We start from the raw sequence: 19101 nt of genomic DNA, 5'->3' as shown, positions 1-19101 counted from the left end.
TGTGTAGTCCTGTAATACTGCATTGTCATGACTATTAGCAGGTCTCTGAATTTCCAGAGCCTCAGAACTAAGGCTTGTCTTACTTGTAATGTCTGCAGTTACCTTGACCGCCTACAGCTGTTTTACTTGGTTTAGCTGTGACAGAGGTTTTTCAACTGAGCTGGCAAATAATTTTTTTGGTTTATCTTTGTAGAGTACAAACATGGATTTTAATAGATAGCAGTTATAAGCAGTTTTTCTATAGAGAATATTTATGACTGCGCCATAGTCCAGTATGATAACAGAGGCCTTGAGAAGTGACAACATGGGATGCAAAGCTCAGAAGTACAGACACAGATTAATGAGGGAGGTGACAAAGGCACAGACTGGCACTGGAGACCCCACAGCTATACACATCTCACCCACAGTCAGTTATGGTAATGGCCTGGAGCTGGGGCAAACCTAGGGGTAACACACAGGACAAGAGTACCTAACATACCTAAAGGTACCATGGACATTTGGAAATACTACGGTGCTGCATGCAGGCTAATTGAGAAAATAATGTAAAAATGTGTTAGAAAATGCATTAAATTATCCCAACTGGATTCCACAATGAAGAAGGAGAAACCATTAATGTGCGCACTCATTCATGTAATCAGAGAAACACATAATGAGTTAAGCTGGAAGGGGCACTCATCATTCTCCCCGGGACAGAACTCCAGACTTTCCAGAGATATTCCAGATGTTCTCTGACATAAAGGGCAACTGCACCACTTTGCTTTACTGGCTTCTTTTTCCTAAAAAAACAATGTAGCTATATATTGCATCATTTCAGTCATGCAGACCATTGGGATTTAAAGAAAAACTTCCCTTGGTGGTACATATATTGTGATGCACTTACACCATTAAAGCTAGCGAGTTTTGCATCCTTCATTTCAATGAGACATTCCTTACTACCAACATCTTCTACAGAGAGGAAGAGTCTGGCTCCTTCAGTTGTTCAGATATTTCTTCCTAGACCACATGAAACAGCATCACTGATTGGAAAAAATAAACAAAAATCCAAAAGATGATGCACTGGACTCAAGAAAGAAATGTGTGAAATATGTGTGAGGTCTAACAAAGATTCAATAACATAAAGACTATAAATATGAGTTATTATAAAAGATTTCTTTAATTATTTCAAATTCCAATAAAATTTATAAGGTATCTGATGTTTTACCTTATCATTTTTACTAGATTCTGCCAAATATATTCTTCATTAGATGATATTCTATTACATTAGGTTGCCTAGATTTTAAGTACTATTTTTCCCCCTCATAATAATTTGCAGTGTCATGTTATTTAACCTCTCACTGCAAAGATGTGTTGGAACAATAAGATATGTCTGAACTTGTCCCTGTTTTTACAATTAAAAATATCACAAATCTATTTCTCCTTATACTGCTTTACAGCAATTACATATAATTTCACACAGTTTTAGGCTGTGATTTGTTTATGAAAACTATCTGTTGTGCCAAAACACCTGTTTTTCAGTCAGATCCTGCTAATATCTAGTTTTCCAGCTGTGCTGATTGAAGCACTGAAAATCAAATTAATTCAGTGGTCATCTGCATTTAACAATTCCAAGTTCAAGCTTTTTACCTTTTCTACCAATCACAAAAAGAGAGCTTTTGGCTACTTCTCATAAAAAATGCCAAACCAATATCCACATGTCATTAAAAAAAAAAAAAAGTGAAATATATTTAGCTTAAAAAAAATTTATTTCTCCTCAAAATACATTTTGCTGACTGAAATATATAAACCTCATAAAAATTTATAGGCTTACAAAGAAAACTAACTGCAAGATTTTGCTATGCTTTTGCACATAAACAGGCTGCTGGCAGCTAATCTCTCTGATTATGCAAAAATGGAATTATAGTATGAATTACTGATGGTCTTGTAGGCTTGGATTCCCTGCTTCAAAAAGACTAAATTCTTTTATGTTCTGTGACAAATGACCTACCTAGCTCTTGGGCCATGCAGTGGAACCAGCACAGGGAGCTTGATACCAGTGAAATCTGGCTGTAAAAAAAAACCTAATCCACTCTGAGTGCTACCAGATTGTCTCAATATAATTAATGTTATTTCCTTTGTATAAGCTTTATACTTTGTTTTCATTTTTCATAGCCTTAGAGCAGGAGAGGAATGGAGAAAAATAGGACCATACTTCAGACAAGAGCCTGCCAAATCATCACAAAACACTTGCACAAAAATATTTGTTGACATAGCTGTCTTCAGTGAAATTTAATAACGTTGACAATACTCTTCATTAGTCTTATAAACTCATATGCTTTTAAACTATATGCAAGACTCTGTAAGAGCTACATTAAAAATATTTCCTAGAATTGATGTTTGTAGAGACCATGGTTTCAAGGTCTCATAGGGCTCACAGATGTCTATAGAGAGCTAAATAACAAGTCAGATCTATTCAATATGTAAAAGAAATGAGCAAGTACTCACAGGAGTTTAAGTACCACTTCTGCTAATGGCACAGTTGTGTTGGTGGCTTGTTTCTACAATAGCTTCCCATTTTCTTATTTCAGGGTGGAATTAATTTCCTTCTCCTTGTTATAAAGAAAAGAAAACTAAAATTTCCAAAGAATACAAGGTAGCCATATATTCACTGAAAATTTATTCCACTTCAGCAACTATTACAATTGATCAGGGAGCAATTTTGAGATAGCTTCCACGTGAAAATGCAGAATATTCAACCAAAACTGTTGTTAATTAAAAACTAAATAAGTGGGCCATAGCAGATATAAATTTACTTCTGCAATCTGAATTCTATTTTTTATCATCCTCTTCAAGAGCAAGGATCTGGAGAGGGGAGGAAGATACCCAGGAAGACATTCACCATGTTAGATATATTAAATTTATTTATATCCAAGAGGTGACAAAGCTGCAATTCATAGGATAGATCTATTTCCTCAGAGCTGTATTTGCATTGAGACTACCTTTCTTTTGACAGAACATTTTTGTACAGTCTTTTTGAGTGAAAATTAACCCTACACACAAGTTGACTTCTGCTCAGCTGTTACCCCCATCACTCTATTGCTGGCAGGATGTATGGAATACCAGCTGTCAGCACACCTCTTGAGAAGCTGATTTCTATGAGTTTTTGTAAATTTGAAAATATGGGATTGCCATTGATTCAACGGGCCACAGGATGTATTAACTCTGTAACCCTCATGACTGAATATCTTAATATTTGTTTTGTCTGGGCTTATTTTGGGGTTTTCTGGCACTTTGTTCTAGCTTGCTTAGCTGTAACAACCATTTTCCAGCAGCCAGGTGAATATTACCTTTTTTGTTTTAGTTTTGCTCAGCTTTGTACAATTTTGTATAGCAGGTACAATGTCTAGAATTACAAAAACATTGATTAATTTCTGTAACATTGATAAAAGGTATTTTGTGTAGAATCTATTACTCTAAAATACTGCTGGGATGCAGAGGAGCACAAGCATGGGATGACAGCAGAAGCCTTGTAGGCATGTGCACATGACAGCCTCGAAAACCTCAAGTCTAAGAACAGGTCAGCAGTTGTTGGTTAATGAATATTAAAGGGGTGCAGCCTTGTGATATGGATAGAATTTGTTTCAGGGGTTGAGAAAGAAAGAGGTACTTAGGTCACATAAAGAATAGCATGTATAGGAAAAGTGGATGTAGTGTGAAGTTACAGAGCAACAAAGAGAGAATGAGCTGTTCTCAGTGACAAAACAGCTCTTAACAGTGAGGAAGAAACCTCCATTAGCAATATCTGGATACCCACACCAGGATCTGTAACCCAGAGAAGGATTTGGGATGCTAACCTTCCAAATAACACTCTCAAAACAGTATTGGTTGTGCAAGCAGAATCCCAGAGAAACAGAGTGACACAAAACTTTTTGTATAACAATGTTAAAAGTATTAATAATGGTTTTTATTTTTATGGATTAATTGGATAATTTAAAATAAAACTCCCAGTATCATTACACCAGGACTACTAATAAGACCTATTGCATCTTGAATATACTTACATTTTAAATAGATTAAGAATAACTTTTCAGCTTCATGTAAAAGACATGCTGCTTTGGCCTGCAAAGACTGTACAAGTAGTAAAAGAAGTCTTCTTTTCGATTGGCTAAAAAACAGGTCATGGTCCTACTGTGGCAGTTCATGAACTAAGAAAAAATACTTTCTGCTCTTTCTAGCTGCAAACTTTCAGTAGTCTGTTTGACAGGGAGAAATATCAAAGATTTAAAGAAAGACTGTGACAGAAATCATTAAAATGTTGAACAATGAAGCTATATATCAGTCATTCCAACCCAAAAAGTTCTTTTTAATGGTTATTCTAGACTGTCAATGAGTTATTTTACAAAGTTTCAGGGCCATGATCCTCTGAAAATGTCTCTCATATAATGGTAGGGAAATTGTATCCGTTTCCGCCATGTGTTAACTATCCACAATACATATTTGGAGTACTAGCTTTACGTAATTTGTATCTCTTTCATTGAATCCATGGGACTAATGATATTCTTGAGGAAAGGATGGAACGTCTTTAAGGTGACAGCAGGAAATGATCAGCACAAGGAATTTTAGATAATGAAATTGGCTCCTAAATAGAAAATACCCAGATTATTTTCTGACTGAAAAAATAAGAGTGTCGTAAATAAACAGCTGGAAGAAAGTTTCTTGGCTGTGTTCAGCAGGTTTTAATTTTCTCTATCACTTTTACAGAAATAAATCGCATTTGCATGTATATATATGCACATACACACACATATATATGATTTTGTTCGTGAATAGCAAGGTCATACACATTTGATTGCTTCATTTGAATAATTACTTTAGTGGCACGTTTTTGACTAGCAAATTTTATGATCATTGTGTCATGTATCGTTTGTAAATAAAATGGATTCATACAATAATAATAAAAAAAAAACCAAAAAACAGAGGAATGAGATATGGAGGGGTGAGGTGGTGTGCTTGAAGTAATCAGGAAATGTTACACAGCCAGAAGTTGAATACTGATCTCTTAATCCAGTGTCTTAGTTTCAATCCCATCCAATCATATTTGTTCAGATACTCTTCTAAAAGCAGATTCTAACACAACAAATTCCTGTTATGCAAAGGGATATTTCTTTGTGCATATATGCAGAGTTGCTTCTTACTTGTCCATTCATGTATTTATTCATAAACACTGTCTCAGAAATTAAATTAAATTAGTTTTGGTAAATGTATGGAAGACATATGGAAAATGTATATAAAACAAATTCAAATCTTAAGTGAAAACTCTAATAATTCTATGACTGAGCTTCACCTGATACTGGATCAAAACATGGAAATTAATTGCATGTGATTCAAAAGCCTGCTGTAGTCAATTACATCAAATCCTGCCCAAGGCAGGGAGCTTGGAGCTAGATGAACTTAAAGGTTCCTTCCAACCCAAGTCATTCTATAATTCTTTAAAATCCATTATTAATCATCCCTGCTGCTTCTTTTCTGTGATTTTGGGGGTTATGTTTAACTGGATTTGCTTTTTTCCAGCTGGACAAGATATATGAGCAAGTACCAACACCTTATCCAATATTTTGTCAAAAGTTGTCTGAGAACATAATTTTTGAAGAGGGAATCACAGAAGCAATATGTGGGAGACTACATTGCACAGCTTGTTTTTTTATTGCCCTTGAAGAATACCAACACTGATCATAATCCCTTAAATAAACTCTAGCATATTCTATATGTTTTCATTCTGTACTGCAAGTATTTCACTAAGGTACCATAAATATTAGCCATGATTCACTGACATTAAAAAAAGTGTAGCACTCTCTGTGACTACCCAGTAAGTCTATAAAGAGCCCAAGAATTTTGGTATTTACTTGTCATTCAGAAATATGCCAATATAAACTATATACAGCTCCTCAAGTAATCGTTTTCTTCTTTTGAGAATTTGTTAATAATGCATAATATCGCATTGTATTACAATCTGAGATGTTTGCTGCTTGTTAATTCAAACAATTGCATAGGCACAAATACAGATTATAGTAAGGTCACATATCACCACCACTAGAATTTCCCCGTGGAATCACACGCAAGATGGAATGGTGATGGCAAATTGAGTGATAACAGTGGGTTTACTATAGAAAGTGCATTAGAATAAATTGCATTGATTATTTAGTACTAAACAAGTGGTATTACTTGTCAATCTCATGTAATTCAGTTCTGCAGAAATTAAACCTGATATTTAGCTGTCTAATTGACATCTTGTCTTTCTCAAATAGAAGCTATATAATAATCACACATTGCATAATTAATCTCAAAGAAAAGGCTACAAAAGAAAATAATATATCTGATATTGATATTACTGTCTTAAAGGAATTCCCTCAGGAATTTTTTACTAGGGGAAGGACATAAAGTTAGATAAGGCATTTATTTAGCTAGATAAGAAATTTTATTAAGAAATGAAATTGCAGTGAGGGGATGGGATCTAAAGGCAATGCTAATGCACAGCAAAATTAGAGATGAAGTTACTCAGGTTCTTCTTCAGCTTTCCATAATAAAATAATCTTCAGTTTCTCCTGGAATAATCTTGGCTTCTAGATTCAAAGAGTAGCAATCAGAAAAATCCCTTATTTTCAGCCATCATGGAAAGCCTGCATTCTTACCAGCAAGACACATGAGTAGCTTTGGTGCTTGATTCTTTGTGTTGTGATATTGCAAATTATTTTATCCAACACTGGAAGCCATAGGTGGAAAAATTTATTGTGTCACAAGCCTACTTACAGTTACTTCAGTTGTCTAACCTTTGCAGCAAGAGAGTCCACGTGCTCAGCAACAAATCCCATTTCATTCACATTAGCACCTATCTCCAGAAGCATGATAAAATTTTTCTGCATGGGGTATGAGGAGACCACAGTTTCTAAGAGGAGTCTGTAATGGAAAAGGACTACATTCAATACAACTTTCCTAGAAAGCCTGCTCCATACTCATAAAAATCAAAAATTATAAAAAAAAATTACAGACTGGTTATCTCCTCCTGAACATTTGATGGATTTTCAGATAAATTTCTCTGTGTTTATTATCTCGAGAAAGTGTTTGTCCATGATTATTAATTTTGGGTGAGATCTGAGGTGGTAGTGCAGAAAGATGATTTGCTCATAGCAGATGGCATATCTTGGGTTCTCTAATTCCATAGAGCCCCTATAATTCCTTGGAAGTCCTAGAAAGGTATGTATAACTATGTAAGAATTATTTTCAGTTTTTCAGTTAGAAAACGTTCCTTTGAATATAATTTTATATAGTAGTTTTGGGGGTTTTTTTTCGTGACTCTACCTAGAGATCTTAATCCTTTATACTCACTCAAGTTAACACTAAGATCAACAGAATTTTTGCCTGAATAAGATATGTAAATTTTGGAGAGAAGATAGTATTCATAAGTAAGAGAATAGCTTCTTTGTGCTGATCTGTGAATCATGCAACAGATTTGCTGAATAGAACACATATTGCCTGCAGCTGAAGAGCTGATTATTTCTGATTATAAAGCAGAAAATATTCATCTGAGGATAACTTCAGATTTTAGACATCAAAATATTAGTAGGTTAAATATAGGGGTTAAAATACAATAAATTAAGTATCCGAGCCAAGCAGAGACTGGAATTTTATTCCAACTGCAATAATGAGACTGACTGGAAGCATTTAGTTTTTACACATTCTTAATCTGGTCTGGAAACACAGTATATATTTGCTATCCTGCATCAAAAAAAGACAGGAAAAGTGTTGCTGTTAATGGTACAAATCACATGCATGTATAAAGGGAAAAAAGGAAAATACCTGTGTTCCAGCTTCTGTAGTTTAAATAGCAATATATTTGCAAGGGATTTGAGAGGAAAATTCTACTCCTTATAAGTAAGAGAACTTGTTAAGAATATCTTTATATTGTTTGCTTTTAAATTCACTCTGCATTCCTTGGAACAGAATAGACTGGAAATGTATAACAATCTCACAGTTACATAAAGAGTTAAAATATTTTAAAAACTGGCTGCCTATCTACAAACCATCTTCTGCCTATTGCCTAGATACTGATGTTAGTGTTCCTTTCTCCTTTCCTATTGCTGAACTTTTCTTTCTCAAGGCTATCTGTGCTTGGTTCAGTTGTTACCACCATTCATGATGACTGCAATAGTATTTAAAAGAAAGAAATAAATGAGAAAATTTGCTGTCTTAACATGATGATCCTATTCTCACTCCATCAGGGCATAACTTTCATTGCCTTTGATCCTTTGTATTTATCATTTCTCAAGGTATAGCAGAATATTTTGGCACAGAAAGATAGATAAAATTATTATTGAAATCTGGACATTGTAAGCCATAATATTTTTCCTGACTAGTTTCCTGCTGTCATGTCTGTGCTATACAACTATGTTGACTGAAGGCTTTGCAGCCGGGCCTGTAAGCCAATTCTTTCTCTGAGTTTGTTTGCCTGTTTTAAGCACTAGACAGCACAGTATGATTTGTGTACTTGTTTTTTTAGAACCACGTCACAGAACTGTGAAATAACCATATTTCTCAGCAACGCACTTCCTACCATCTCTCCCATTTCTGACTTTCTCTTTTATATTCAAGAATTCACACCTGCTCACATCACTTTCTGAAATGTTGCACTGACGCATCTAACATGCATAAAGTTAATTTAGGCTGCCATTTTCTGTATATTATTCTGGATAATGAAGCAAATGTGGTCTCCTAAAAACATAGAATAGCAGGATAATGTCATACCTATGACTACAGGGTTGACCTTTTCAATAACTGATTTTTTTTAATTTTATGGCATTATTTCTTTTTTCAGAGGGGAAGTCTAAGCAGTCCACAAAAAAATCTTTCTACAAATGTGTGCTTAAGCTACTGTAGGCCCATAGCTCAAACCACTATAGACTACAGATGATGCTGAGATGATCCATGTGTGTCTCATGCCATATGCCAGCTTCTCTACTTAGTGTGTGCAGGGGCATGGATCTGTGAGAGATAAGTCCTCATAAAACTTTTATCCGATTGTGGTGCTACGGCCGTGCTACCCTGCCTTCATAGATGGAAAAGATAAAACATGACCTTAAAATTACTTTGTTTCTCCAGCGACTACAAAGAGAGCTCAGGATGCCTAGGCCAGATATGATTATCTACATTCAGTCAGACGAAATCTATTCGGGGTGCCTAAATTAGCAGCCCTGTCTTCATTGGCCACCTACAGAGAGAGCTATGGCAAGGTATTGATTTCATCCACGACAAAAAAACCCAAATTCAGACCAGGTTATTCTGAACCATTTCATTCTCCATTCACTTTGCAGAATGACTCATAAATTTCAGTCTACATCTCACACATCTCAAATTGGGTCATAAAGGCAGACATTGCCTTCTTCACCCTCCCAGAAAATCAGGGAGTAATAGCTAAGTTAATCTGACATTGATTTAGAACAACTTTATGAGAATAAGGACCATAAACAGTTCATGGATTATCCCCAATGCTAGATCAAACCTTCATTTGTTTGTCCAAATCCCAAAAACATGCAGAGACTGAAACTTCTCTACCTGGGTAGGAAATTTGTTCTCAGGTTACTCTGCAGTTGTAGTCAGTATGTTTGGTATTAGTGATGTCAAACTGATTTACAGTATTTGAAAATGAGAGGTCAGGGGTACATATTGCTCATATAAATATGGAAAAAAGGTCATTAGGTCAGTTGAGGCAATAATAACCACATTGTATTTTTAGAACACCTCTGCTTTGATGAAACAAGGTGATAATAAATATGCAGATAAGAAATATATTTATTTACAGGATGCATGCTCCACAAAGCATTGAAATATCCATCAAATCCTAATGGTAGTGCAAGATATTATTCCATGTATTTCCAGTCCATTTTCAAGTATTTGAATATTTGTTGTCATTCTTGAGGAACTAAATACTCAGTTTAATGTCTCAATAATAGAATGGTTTCTGACCTTCAAACATTTTCTGTAGTTTTTCAGTTATTTATTTAGACCATGCTTCTGGAGCTCTATAGTTCACATTCATTGCATCTTTTGTTGGTCTTTCATGGATTTCTCATAATTTCGAATGCCACAAGTGCTCAAATTCCAAGATGATAAGCCTGGTTAAATCTGATTAGACTAGATTTTTCTCGATGGTAACCAGGAGTAAAAATTTTTATATAGTTTCACAAGAGGGGGAATTTTTTTTTTTAATTTTCTCAAAAAAAAGAGCAATTGTGGTTTGGAATAACCCATAAGCAAATGGCTAAATGCCTGGGCATTTTGGCTCTAACTTATACACTTAAATTTATCTTTTATTTACTAAAACAAAAAAACCATTTCCCACGCATGCCATCCTAGGAAATAACATGTATAACAGTTTTATGGCTCTGTGGACTCAGGATGTATCATAAGTCAGAAGCAGCAGCTGCTCCCTTTGCTAGCCAAATCATTTGAACAGCATTTGCTCATCAGTTTAATTTTTCTTAGCATGTTCCAAACACAGTGACAGAAAACAATAAATGTCTTGGCTGACAAAATCCTAGGTTTAGATCTAATCACATTCTTCTGCCAAATTTAAATGTTTATACCAAGTTCTGATTTTGGCTTTTCTACTCAAGAACAGTTCACAGAATACAGTTCAAAACAAAGTGCTTACAAGGGTATTATTGAAATTGGGAAAGTTATAGTTTGTATCTTTATCTTTCAAAGATTAAGGATTTTGCAGGTTTCTTTGATTTACTAACTGCAAAGACTAATTTTGAATGAAATGGTCATTTTTATAGAGCTCAGTCTAATGGAAATAATAGAGTTTCATAATATTTTCTGTGTCCATTTTGTTTAATGAACCAAAAACGTTCTTAGCCATTAATGGCCCTCTCACCGTAGTCAACAACAAATAGAATCATCATAGATGTTAATTGTAATGAGATTCACTGGGTAAAGCTTCTGGGACTAAAGACTTCCCTCAAAAAGGGAGCAAAAAGAACGAGGAATACCTCAGGTTTTGAGTGAAAATACTCCCTGTAGTCGATGCAGCCCCCATGTCTAGTCACAAACAAGAAGTAGTATATCAAGAAAAACATCAACAGCAGAAGAAAAATGGAAAAGAACCACAAGATAAGTGAAAGAGGAACATAAGACATTGGAGTCAAACCCCAGACAGGATACATGCCTTGTTGTTTAAAACAGCTTTAAGGACTCACTACAGATGTTTTTTTCCTCTTTCATCTCCTGATAGCATCAAAAAGTAACCTGAATGAAAAAAACAGTTTAAAGGAATTTGGTTGCATTATCTAGTTTCTTAATCGGCTTCTTGTAAAAAAAAAAAAAGAAAAAGATTATGCAATGTTTATATTGAAATATTTAATAAAAATTTGGATAATATTGAAAAATAAATATTGAAACATATTTTTATATTAAAATTTTTAAAAGAGCAGATAAGACATATTTTATTATTATATAAGACAACATAGTCTCTCTGATTAGAACTGTGAACTGTTTTTTTCATCCTGAATTCTTGGTCTTGGTATTTACAGCTCTATCAAATTTTATATTCATGTAACAGAGATTATATATAGTGCAACTTTGGGCAAAGACAGTTTGCCTATCTTTTTTGTCAAGCTTTGTAAATGTAACAATCAAGAAAGACCTGTGCGTAGCTCATCTGACCCCCAGTAAATTATATCATTTCAAACAGTAATTTCTACTTTCAATAGACTTGCAATTGAACTGTGTTTTCTCTTTAGAAAAAGCCATAATCCTGCAGTTACATTTAGTGGTTGCCAAATACAAAAAATATACTTTTCCACTTGAGAAAAAAAAGCAGGGGGGGCACATAATTTACTTTAATTTATCAGTTTTGTCACTGAAATAATTAAAAACAAGACTGAAATTTGGAAGCAATAGCTCTTTCACTAAATCCCTTAGGAAATTATGAGAAACTTACTCCAATTTCACAGGAGTATACAATTTTTTAAATGCATGCAATACCCTCATTCTAGCTCTATTTCCCCAAGGTAAAACATAAAGAAAAGCAGTAAAGTGCTCCTTCAAGGAACACATCTGCAGAGTAAGATGTACATGTAGCTAGAGAGCATAACAGTTCAAGGGAAAACTGCTTCCTAACAGTTTTGGAAATGTAAAATCTAAATGAAATTTTTTGTGTTGGCATAAAATTATAGACATAATTCTCAACTAATGAACAGGAAATAGAAAAATCCAGCTGAAAATACTGTGTGAATTGTGCCTCCTTCCCTAGTACAATTGCCCAACATTAGAGGTCCTATAACAGACTCAGCTTATTAGGCATCAACAACTATATATCTGCATTAAAGGCATATTGAAAGGAATAAACTGCAGCTGAAGCTCATCATTCTATGTATTTATTGCTTGTAAGCAGTTCTTAGATATTAGCATCAACTTCCACAGCTCGAAGTGTTGACATTGTTATCATAGAGAATTCAAGGATCAGTCCTTAGAAGCATGGTTTTAAAAACCTGTCATAAATTGTGACTAAATAATTCACTGCAGGCTAAGTATACTATGTATAACAATAGTGAACAGATGCTAGTAACCATGGGCAAAAATAAAGATCTAAATGTACAAATATCAGCATTTATTCCGGTGAGATGCATGTCAGTGGGAGCATGGAGGAAGTGTTTCTTCTCTATAAATAAAATGCTTTCAGAATCAGGCTATTAGTTTTGTAGTTAATGGACATCACTTCTAAGAGGCACCTAATAAAACTAGCACTGCTCAGACATATGCCACTAAATTAGCTTCGTTAACTGGCTCACCCTCTCAATTACATTGAAAGAAATCTATACTTCTAGAAAGAAAATATATCTTATAATTGCTGATTAAAATCCCATTCCACAAAGCATTGCAGCAAGTGATTAGTCTGAAACACCTGCTTAATTTCCACTGAAGTTGGGGAAACTTCTGTATATGTTCTAAGGTTTTAAAGAACAGCTGAGAGGTGATATAATCACAATATGTACTATAGACAAAAAAGAATATGTTATATAAAAGGTCTAATTTACAAGACACTTATTCTTACATGTGCTTCAGTTTAATAACAGAAGACTGAGGGGGAGAAAGCCTAGTTACAGATATCCAAGACATCAGTATCAGAAAAATGCAGATGTTATTCTAAGATATAGTGTTGAGTTATAATGTATGCTTTGTTATAGTTCACAAATACTTGTTATGCACTACAATTATACACAAAACTTTGATTTGTCACTCCTTGCCTTTACAGTGTTAAGACAGACTGATTAAACATTCTTCACTGTCATTGCCGTCATTAATTTACTATTATTTTGTTCTAAGATTAACAAGCAATATCAAAGTATTTTAAAAGTGGCTAAACTGTGACTGGTGTTCTAGTCACTAGAAATCACTATAAAGAAAGAATTGTAAAGAATCATTTGTTTCAGGGCATAAATCCATGTTCCATGGATAGATAGAAAAAATTGTCAGAATACAATAAAGTAAGTTACCCAGTCTTGTTCTGATCCACTTGCAAATCTATATGAACTAAACTTTAATGAAAGTTTGGAAATGGCATCAATGTGAGTGACTTCAAAGAAAGAAAGTCATCCTTTCCTCAGTAACTCTTATGTACTTTTCATCCTATTTTTGTAATCTGACTTTTTTTATGGCATGACTTCTGGGTGTCAGCAAGGATGGTAGTTCTATGTACATTTTCCCAGACCAGGCAACATTGATGAGAAGCCTTTTAAGAGCTTTTAACAGGAAAAGGAAAACTAAACGGACTACCTTAATGTGCAGAGCATGAAGTCCTTTAACATGAAACAGATGACACATAGAGAGTATTTTTAAAGCTATTTTTGCTTCAGGCTTCTCAGTGGGGAGAGGATACAGAGCTAAAAAGATAGGTGGCTTTATTTATAAACTCATTTAAAACACAAAAATAACTCTCCAAGTTTTTCATAAGCTATCTCATAAATATATAACTCAGAAAATCTGGTTTAGTTTGCTTTCAATGAAGAGATTTTCATCTCATTGGAATCAATGTAACAATATAGTAGGAACCCACATCTTAATAAAATTGCTACTTTTGATACTTGGATAATGAGTAAAAATATTGAAATATTGGAGTAAATAGAATATACGTATCTTATGCATAGAATACATAGAAAGATATATTTTCTTTATAAAATAAAGGGTCTGATATTAACCTTTATTAAACATATATAGGTTGAATCTATGAAACAAATAAAATATACCCAGGTAAATGGCAAAATACTTTCCCATTAAATTAAGAAATGAGAGAATGGATTGTATAGAAAAACTGAAGGAAATAAAGAGAAGAAATGGAAGAGGAGATCATATATGTTATTATGGAGATGATTCTTGGAGGGAATTAATTATTTCTTGAATGCACAGAGAGCAACAGAGTAATATAAACACATAAACACATATTAGGAAAAAAATACATAAAGGACATGCTTATTCCATGATCAAATCATCATCATATTAAAGTTGACTATCTGAATCCTAGTGCTTCTCCAGAAGCATTTGTGAGAACAGATTTAGGAAACTCAGTATTACATTAAGTGGAGCAAAACTCTTCATATTTAAGCTATTATTTTCCTAAGAAAAGAGTAAGAAATAGCATAGAATTGATGCGGCCTTGTAAAAAGGAGACAAGAAAAAAGGAGGTTGGTGTAAAAATAAAAGCAAATCAGAGGAACTAGAAAAAAAAATAGGTAAATGTATTCCCTGAGGGAGTTGATTTTCACTGCTGATTTCTTCAGAAGATATTTTAACCCTCTCCTCAGATTTAAGGGGAACAACTCCTTTATCTGACATAGTATTTTCTGACTTGTTAGTTCTGAAGCCACTATTTTAGCTATTCCCTGTTCTAAGCCAGCTAGCCTCTTAGCTAGTCCTGATTAGAAACTAGAGGATAGATGCCTCTGTCTTATTTCTATATTAAAAATATATAAATAAATATATTTTTAAAATAGTTATCAAATTTATTTCCTTTAATGTATCATCTTAAGTTTTTGTCTCCTTATCTATTTACTGTCAGGCCTTGACTTCATGTCCAGGAAGAAGATTTAAGTATGGTATTGAGTAAGCTAAATACAGAAGGCAAATAACCTCACTGCAATCATCTGGAATTCTGTATGTTGAAACTAATGAGAAAAAGAAAGCAGGAAGCAAGTTCACAAATTGAGCCCCTGGCAGTCCATTTGCTGTATTTGCTTAGACTGCTCCAGTTAGCACTCTCTCCAACAATGCCTAAACAGAGGTCTGAAAGATTATTTTGGGCATCACCCCAAAAACCAGAATTGATCTGCACAATTTGGCTGCTTTCACTCTGAATAGTCCATTACCACCTGGGGCTTTTCACCCCCAAGGATTTTGGCTTTTCTCTCATGTAACTTCCAGGGTTTGTTATGCTTTAAAAACACTCCTCTGCCTGGCTGAAGTTCAGCCACTAAATTGTTTCAGACACATTCAGGTGAAAAATCACAGAAACCGGTAACCATAGGATGGGGCCAAGGAGTTACAGCACAAGGGCCAGGGGGTTGAGTGCAATGCAGCGTGGACACAGCTGCTGTGGTTAGGGTAGCCAGCCCTGGGCACAAGAGGTACCAAATGGTCTCCAACAGGTGCCCTTAGAGAGGAACAAACATAATCATCCCACAGTTTTCTTTAGTTACTGGTATAGTCATAATCCATGTCTCCAGATAAAAGTGAATTTTTGGCTTATGAAATCTATCGAATGAACCAGCAACAGATATCTAAGAATTAATGGAGAAGTGAGCAGCAGTGCAGAAATCTAAGGCTGAAAACAATTAACAATCCAGAAATATGAAAAGCAGGAGGTTCAGATGCTATTGCTATGCTAATTCCAGTAAACTGAATAGGCCTAGGACAGTTCTGTGTCACAGAGGCCAAGCAGTATGAAATGACCTTCAACCTGTTCCAACATGTTTTACCTCACTAGACAGGATGGTGGCATGCAAACTGCTTCTTCAGAAAGCTCTGTGGCACGTGTCAACTCACCACAAATGTTAAGGAAATTAGCACAGGACAAGTCTCCTGGCTTCTAGAGTGAGTTATTGAGACTTTGGTTCTAAAAAGATCAAGAATCACCTCCTCCAAAGTCAAGAATGGTTCATCTCAGAGAGCAGGAACTAAAACCAGAGTGCACAAGGAGATGTTGACAAAACTAATGTGGAAATGAAATATGTAAGAGAGGGAAGCAGGGACTTTGGAGAAAGGTCCACCGAAAACACACTAAATTGCAGATAGGAAAGGCAAAAGCTGGACTTTATCAGGCAAGGCATGTGAAGGGCAACAAAAAAGGCATATACAGATATATCAAAAACAAAGGAAAAAATATGTAGGTTGGGATGCAGGGTAGCAAAAGATATGGACATAGATGATGTAGTCAATGGTATCCTTATACCAGCCTTTAGTGGTATTCACCAGCTTTCATGAATCTCAGCCCCCTGTGACTGAAAAATTCCTTAATGAAATAGGATTAGATTAGGGCAAAATTGAGAAATCAGACATGAAGAAGTCCATTACAAAACATTATTACAAAGGAACATTTCTGCTTCTCCAAGGGTGTCTAGTCAAGGACATTTTCACAGTAAATAAAAGGGATAATAAGAAAAGGAGGAAGCCATAAACAACAACATACAGGAACACACTCCTAACTGACAAATGATAGGGGTGGCAGTGGTAACAAATAAAACTAGTCAGTCATGGTAAGTGATGAGGATGTGGGAGTGTGAGAATGTTTATTCCAGTAAGGTTATCTGGTTGACGGTCCTGTCAATTGGAAAACTAAGGGAAAACAGAGAAAGCAGAAACAAAATATACCAAACACAAATGTGATAAAACATACATGATGACAATGAAAAGAGACAAATCATGCCAGTCACACTAACTGATGATCTATCCAGAAATTATAGGCACTACTTCCAGAAAGAACAACCTGAATATTGCAGCTGATAAGGCTGTAAGTCAGGGGAGAACCAGGCTGGTTGGGTTGTGGGCATCAGCTGAGTTACATAGAGACATGCTGTGATGTGTAGGGAAAAGAGGCTCAGAGAGGAAAGAAAGAGATATAAACAAAAATTAGTATGAAAGGGGCTGCTTGTGTGTAAACTGAGCCTTATGCTCAGTCACCCTAGCCTGTCTAGTTTCTTAATAATTTCTTTACAATCTCTCAGTGTAATCTGTGGTTTTCTCATAACGTTCAAACTGAATGATGTATGGATTGTGAGGTAAACTGACAACTGGCTCTTGTGCTACAACCAACAGATTATGGTCATCACTGTGAAGTCCTCTAGAGGCAAGCACTGTATTCCAAGGGTTGACACTGACTCCAAAAACACAGTGCACTCTCAGTAAATTTGCAGATGATGTAAAACTGGAAGGAGTGTTTGGCAACCATAGGGTTGCACTGGAGAACTGGGCAGAAGAGCTAATGCCGTTAAAAAAAGACAAAGGCAAAGTATGGAACCTGGAGATGAATAATCCCACACCAGCATTTGGTGAGGAATGACCAACTGTAAAGCAGCTCTGTAGAAATGGTCTTGGGGGTCAAGGTGGACAAACTGTCAATGACACAGTGCAAAGAATCAGCAAAGAAGGCCAACAGCATTTCAGGCTACCTTAGAAGAAATGTTCCCAGGAGGTTGAGACAGCTGATAATTCCTCTTTGCTCAGCACTGGTGAGACAAATCTGGAGTGCCATGTCCAGTTATAAAGTCCTCAGTACAAGAAAGATACAGAATTAATGGGACAAATTCAGTGAAGCAGCACAGAAATGGGACACAAAGGTTCTCTAATGGGCTGGAGTATCAGATATACAAGAGACTGAGGGAGTTAAGGTTGTTCAGTTTCAAAAAAGGCAGAATCAAGAGGTTGTTATCAAAGTGTGCAAATGTCTGATGAGGTCAGGGAGTAAAGAAGATGGAGACTCCTCTTGAAGGTATGAAGTGATAAGAGAAGAGGAACTGGATATCAATTAAAATGTTCAAGGAATTACAAGTAGTTCCACTTGAACATAATCTTTTTTTTTCCCTGACAGTGGTTAAACAGCAGAACAGACTGCCCAGAGAAGCTGTGGAGTCTCTTTCCATAGGATGTTAAAAATATGATCAGCCATGGCAATGACAAGCTTACTCTAGCTGGCCTTGCCCTGAGAAGGGGAAAGGACTAGGTGACCTCAAGAGGCACCTTTCAAGCTCAGCTTTTCTATGATTCTGTGACTGTTTGCAAACATTTCTTGAGTTACTAGAGTGGATAAAGCCAATATGACTGGCTATCCATAGTAGCTGATGCCCCTACATAAAAAGTCATTCCACTTTTCCAAACAGTTAAAAAATTAGATTTTTTTTTTTAAATTATTAAATTACTCACTAGTGAAGATTAACCACTCTGTTGTGATTTGTTATGAATTACACTGATAATGGATGAAGACAGCCATTACCAAAAATAATAAATTCAGCATGTGTAGTTCATAATTTCTTTTTTAATCTTAATCTAGCAAATAAGAAAGAAAACATGAAATCAACACCAAATGATCCCATCTCAATAATCTATATATTTTACAGCTTTTCTTGCTTTTAAATTGACTTCAGTTTTCTCATATGTATGTTTCAATATGTTCTCTGAATGATTCTGGAAGTTATTCCTGTTCCACTTAGTTTATGCAAACAATACACACCATGTTTTAGGAATAATAACTTCCAGCCTTCTGCTCAGGAAATAGAACAACAAGAAAAAAAAAGAAATGGAGACAAAAAGACATTTATACTTCGAAGGGTAGTATATAGATTTAAATTGGTTTTGGAATGTTCTTAAAAATCAAATGAAAACTTTAGTTTTCAATATGGGCAACAATATTAAATTTAGTATCAAAGAGAAGATGAGAGTAGAAAATTAAAAGATTCATATCTGAAATGACAGTAAAATCAAGCAACTTAATGCAGTCAGGAATGAAACATTGTCTCCTGCAGAAAACTGCAAATGAAATTGCAGTTATAATGGCAACATTTTTCAATAAATGCATCAAGTTAG

At 35.1% G+C, this 19101-nt stretch overlaps 1 long non-coding RNA gene across 1 annotated transcript in view; it reads right to left on the bottom strand.

Annotated features, from left to right (window-relative positions):
• Positions 1-6173: 6173 nt before the first annotated feature.
• Positions 6174-19101, bottom strand: part of LOC148224829 (uncharacterized) — a 60231-nt gene continuing 47303 nt past the window's right edge. Inside the window, exon 5 of the long non-coding RNA XR_015801523.1 lies at positions 6174-6930. This is a non-coding gene — a long non-coding RNA (uncharacterized LOC148224829). The remainder of the gene's footprint in view (positions 6931-19101) is intronic.

This window comes from Sturnus vulgaris, chromosome 2 (genome assembly GCF_052056855.1).
Source record: "Sturnus vulgaris isolate bStuVul1 chromosome 2, bStuVul1.hap1, whole genome shotgun sequence".
NCBI lineage: Eukaryota > Metazoa > Chordata > Aves > Passeriformes > Sturnidae > Sturnus > Sturnus vulgaris.
Note: the sequence above shows the minus strand (reverse complement) of the source record. Positions and strands in the feature narration are given on the sequence as shown.